This window comes from Vulpes lagopus, chromosome 12, assembly GCF_018345385.1.
Source record: "Vulpes lagopus strain Blue_001 chromosome 12, ASM1834538v1, whole genome shotgun sequence".
NCBI classification, from domain to species: Eukaryota; Metazoa; Chordata; class Mammalia; order Carnivora; family Canidae; genus Vulpes; species Vulpes lagopus.
In genome coordinates this window covers 16,003,338-16,009,337 of record NC_054835.1, presented here as the reverse complement: position 1 = coordinate 16,009,337, position 6,000 = coordinate 16,003,338, and positions in this window count along the sequence as shown.

The following is a 6,000-nucleotide window of genomic DNA, read 5'->3' as shown; positions in this document are numbered from 1 at the left end:
AGTCTTACCTACAGAGGAGCAAGAATCTCTGGGCCCTAGGGACAGGGCTGAGAGGGAAGCCAGCAGTGGGAGGAAACGTGGAGCTAGGGAAGCTCAGAGATGCCTGGGCACCCAGGGCCCCGGTCGGTTGGGTCGTTGTGGACAGGAGTCCCACTGGGAGTTGTTAGGCAGTGCTCAGCCAAGGGGAGGCCTCTGGAGCAGCCGCCTCAGCCCAGTGGAGAACCTGGGAAGTCACAGCGCCCTCCCGTGGGGATTCCTGCCTTGGTGGATCCCCGTGCTTCTCCTGAATCCCACCATTCCAGCCCTGGATCCAGGATTAGGACTTGCCCTGGGGGCTGGAAATACAGACAGTGACTGTTTAAACAATTATAATTTTTTATTGAGGTATAATTGACATATATTCATGTAGGTATACAACATCATGATTCAATATTAGTGTATATCGCAAGACGATCAACATAGTCTAGTTAACATCCATCACCACACATAGTTATCATTTCCTGTCTCATTTTCTTTTTATTTATTTTTTAAAGATTTTATTTATTTATTCATGAGAGACACACAGAGAGAGAGAGGCAGACACAGAGCCAGAGGGAGAAGCAGGCTCCCTGCGGGGAGCCCAATGCAGAACTCGATCCCAGGACCCCAGTATCACAGCCTGAGCGGAAGGCAGACTCTCAACCACTGAGCCACCCAGGCGCCCCTCATTTTTTGTCTCATGGTGAGAACTTCTCTTTTTTTTAAGATTTTATTTATTTATTCGGTAGAGACACGCACACACAGAGAGAGGCAGAGACACAGGTAGAGGGAGAAGCAGGCTCCATGCAGGGAGCCTGACGTGGGACTTGATCTCTGGTCTCCAGGATCAGGCCCTGGGCTGAAGGCATCACTAAACTGCTGGGCCACCTGGGCTGCCCTTCATGGTGAGAACTTTTAAGATATTCTCTTGGGGTCCCTCGGTGGCTCAGTCAGTTAAGTATCTGACTCTTGATCTCAGCTCAGGTCATGAGCTCAGGGTCGTGGGTTGAAGCCCCATGTTGGAACCTACTTACAGAAGACCTACTCTCTCAGCATTATTATATTTTTATTTTTATTTTTAATTTTTTAAAAAAGATTTTATTTATTTATTCATGAGAAACAGAGAGAGAGAGAGAGGCAGAGACACAGGCAGAGGGAGAAGCAGGCTCCACGCAGGGAGCCCGACGTGGGATCCAATCCTGGGTCCCAAGGATCATGCCCCAGGCCAAAGGCAGTGCCAAACCATTGGGCCACCAGGGCTGCCCCATCATTATTATTTTTTAATGGTGCAATTAAAAACGTGTTTACATTGTGGGCTTATTTTTTTCCTACTTTTTTATTGTGGTAAAATATACATAACATAAAACCCACATGTTCACCATTTTTAAGAGTATGATCAGTGGGCTAAGTACTTTCACAACATTGTGCAAGAATCACTGCTATCTATTTCTAGAACTTTTTCATCTTCCCAAAGAGAAACTCCATAATCATTAAATAATAACCACCGCCCTCCAAGCCTCTGGTAACTTCTATATACTTCCTATCTCTCTCAATTCATCTATTCCAGGCTGATTTTTTTTTTTTAGTTGGTAATACATGTATGTAGTAAAAGTGCACAGAGCAGAAAAATGTCTCCCTATCCCCCAATTCCCTTCCCAGATGAACTATTTTATTTTTTTAAAGATTTTATTTATTTATTTATTTATTTATTTATTTATTTATTTATTTATTTACCAGAGAGAGAGAGAGAGAGAGAACAAGAGCACAAGGAGGAGCAGAGGAAGAGGGACCAGCAGACTCCATACTGAGTGTGGAGCCCAATGCGGGGCTCGATCCCACAACCCTTAGCTCATGACCTGAGCTGAAACCAAGAGTCCAAGAGTCCCAGAGGTATCTGAAAGATATGAAAATATCCATGTGTGTATGCATCATTTTATATACTGTTTATGCCTCCTCTTTTTTAATTTAACCATACTTCTGAGATGAAAAGGTTTTTAGTGCATCAGAATATCAATAGAGGGGCGCCTGGGTGGTTCAATCTGTTAAGCATCTGCCTTTGGCTCAGGTCACGATCTTGGGGTCCTGGGATCCAGTCCCACATCAGGTTCTCTATTCAGGGGGGAGCTTGCTTCTCCCTCTCCCTCTGTAACTACCTTTGCTTATGCTCTCTCCCAAATAAATAAATAAAATCTTATTTAAAAAAGAATATCAGGGATCCCTGGGTGGCTCAGGGGTTTAGCGCCTGCCTTTGGCCCAGGGTGTGATCTTAGAGTCCCGGGATCGAGTCCCACATCAGGCTCCCTGCATGGAGCCTGCTTCTCCCTCTGCCTGTGTGTCTCTCTCTCTCTCTCTCTGTCTCCCTCTGAATAAATAAATTTTAAAAATCTTTTTTAAAAAAATCAAGATGTGGGGACGCCTGGGTGGCTCAGCGGTTGAGTGTCTGCCTTCGGCTCAGGGCGGGATCCCATGGTCCTGGGGTTTGAGTCCCACATCAGGCTCCCTGTGGGGAGCTGCTTCTCCCTCTGCCTGTGTCTCTGCCTCTCTCTGTGTCTCTCATGAAAAAATAAATAAAATCTTTTTTTAAAATTTCAAGATGTGACATCCCCTGGGGAGGGCAATAGGATGGAGGAGAAATATTGGGGCATTTTAAATGCATCTGCAATTTTTTTTTTTTTTTAAGATTTTATTTATTCATGAGAGACACAGCAGGAGAAGCAGGCTCCATGCAGGGAGCCCAACACGGGACTCTATCCCGGGTCTCTAGGATCGCACCCCGGGCTGAAGACAGCGCTAAACTGCTGAACCACCTGGGCTGCCCTGTAATTTTTTTTAATTGTGATAATTCTATGTTTAGCTTTTTGAGGAGCCTGTAATGTTTTATTTGAAGTCTGGCTTATGGGTTCAGGCAATCTTTACATTAAACTCTGGGCCTTTTTTGTATGATTGAAATATTCCATAAATTTTAGGGCAACCCTGGTGGCTTAGTGGTTTAGCACCGCTTGCAGCCCGGGGTGTGATCCTGGAGACCCAGGATCGAGTCCCACGTCGGGCTCCCTGCAGGGAGCCTGCTTCTCCCTCTGTCTGGGTCTATGCCTCTCTCTCTCTCTCTGTGCGTGTCTCTAATGAATAAACAAAATCTTTAAAACAAAACAAATGAACAAAATTGCCAGTTAGAGCTCCTGCCCATTCTAACCTCCCATAATGCTGACATGACCACCCCAGTCCCAGAGACACTCAGACAAGACCCTTGGCTCCAGGGGCCCGTAGGTCTCTGAGGTCAGGGTGGTGGGGCCACTGCCTCCTCTGTGCTGTCACCCTAGCCTCAGGCTACACTCTTGTCCTCCAGCAGGTCATTTCTGGAGCTTCCCTTAAGATTCAGCATTATCTTTTGCTGGCATCTGATCTCCAGCCAGAGGCAGCCTCATCCCAGGCAAGCCCCCTCCTAGAAGATGAGCTTCTCACCGGGGTCTCTTTCCTGTCCAGCAGCACAGACCACACCCTGCATGAGGGAGACAGGGGTGTGGTCCTTCTACCCAAACCCCTGGGTATGAGTCTGGCTCTACCTTGTGTGAACTTGGGCCAGGTTCTCCATCTCCACAGGCATGTTTCCTCACATAGGAATCGAGGGGGGTGGGTGAGGGGCTCACACGTCTGTGGTCCACACACCACTGAACAGGTGTCCCAGAAGGGGAAGACGACGAGCATCTCTAAGCCATTTAGCCCACGATGGCAGCTCCCAGAACATTTGACATCTGCAAAACATCATCAGGTAAGTGTTAACTTTTCCCCACTGGTAGACCTAATGGTTGTAAATGTACTGTGACGAGTGTAATCTGTTTATGAGAATGTGAATAATAAATTATCACATCAAGTTTGCCCTCAGCAGCCACAGGCTCCACTGCAAACGCTTGCGGTGACTTGCTTCCTCAGCACTCCACCATGCTCTCCATGCTGAGGCCACCGTGTGGAGCAAGGAGGAGGCAGCCATTGGCCAGAGTGGAAGGCTCCCAGGTCCCTTCCTGATCTGCCCTCCATCACTGGAATCTAAAGACAAAGGGGATTTCATCACCAGGCCCCCTGCAGAACGTAACAGAGCCTGTCACAGCCTAGGTGCTGAATAAGTACTTGTAAATGTATGGATTTTCAAGAGACCCTGAATGGCCTCTCCATCAACCAGCCACAGGGCTTAGAATTTGTCCCTCAGGCCCTCCTTTGGGTAAAACATTCCTACGAATACAGAGAAGGTTCTTTCAGCACAACATGCTAAGAGCTCCTCCAATAATCAAGGAATAGTGGAAATTGGGGGTACATGTTAGGCCAGAGCCCAGGAGGGGGGGGGCGCCCTCCTCCCAGGGCACTTGGACACGAGCCAGAGATGCCAACCAAGGACATCTAGCCAAGTGCAGAGTCATTTCCTGTGAAATGCCTGTCACCTACTGAAAGGAAAGGCTTTAACTGTTCATTCTCAGCCAGGAAAGAAGTCTCAATGCCCAAAGCGACATGTGGGGATCTTTGCCAAAGCACTCTAGAAATTCCAACACCCACCCCCTCCCTGGGTGTCGTACATTGTTCATTGAACAGTGTGGAGGCAGCAAGATGAGTTGAGAATTATTAAACCGTGGCACCCTCTAACCCAGCAATTCTTATAAAAATAATTGTGCATAAAGATAATCCAGGGGTGCTGGTTAAGATGCATCCTGAGTCTTCGCGCACATATCTGACTCAGTGGGTGTGAGGTAGGGACCTGGAATCTGCATCATTAATAAGCATCCTGCTGGTAGACACCTGGGCCAGCCTTCGAGGAACCCACCTCTACTTCATTGGATGGGGGCCTTTTGGGGGTGGTGCTCAGAAGCCTGTTAAGAGAAGCAGGTAGAAAGGAAGCAAGTATAAGCACAGGGTTCCTGAGGGCTATGACCTAGGGCAGATTGTCCCACTCAACTTCGTTAAGGGCCGATTCAGCTGCCAACATGGAAGGCAACATGACTGATGGAGTCTGGACACGTCCAGCTGCTAAAAGATGCTCATTCATGCCAGTCAGCACCCCAGCCTGGGCAAGTATGTTCACTTCTCACTGCACTTCCCTCAGCATCCTCACCTGGTCCTTGCAGGAGAGGGCGGCCAAATATACTTCACTGATAGTGAAACTGAGGCAGGCTCAGGGCAGATGGAGATGGTTTGCACCAGGACAGCAGGGGCAAGAGAATTACTAGTGACTGAGTGCCGGTTGCACACCAGGCACTTTCTATCCGTCCTCATCAGCATCTCTCGGAAAACTGTCCGTGGCCTCCCCCATTCCACCAGTGGGACTGACTGAGCCTAAGTTTAGCAACTTGCCCAAAGTCAGACACAGGAGCTGGGAGACACTGGCTTTTGGATCCAAATTTGCCTGATTCTCCAGCCCATACTCTTTCTAGAAGATGGATACCTGCCCAGATAGCACCAATTCTACCCCACCTCACTGGGGCTCATAGCTGGAGGAACTCAGACCTCAGAGTGGCTCTCCACTCTGCCACCTGCCAGAGGTTGGCCCTACATATGCCACCTCTTTTTCCAAGGAACATCTCAGGATTCCCTGACTCAGTGCTTTGGAGGCTGGGCCCTCCCCACTTCTTCCAGACCCTCTGAGAGCCAGCACCTGCAGAGTCAAAAGCTGCAAGTAGATGCTCCAAAAAGCCAGACCCACAGAAGGTCAAAGAGGGCAGAGGAAGAGGTCAGCCCCCTCCTGTCCCCATCCACAGTGAATACAGAGGTATACCTTTATAAACAAACAAACAAACAAACAAGATTTTATTTATTTATCAAAGAGAAAGTGAGCACAAGTGGGGAAGAGGGGCAGAGGGAGAGGCATAAGCAGACACCCCTCCGAGTAGAAAACCCTCCCACACACAGGGCTCAATCCCAGGATCGGGCTCATGACCCAAGCCAGAGGCAAATGCTTAACCAACTGAGCCACCCAGGCACCCCCAGTGGTATACCTTT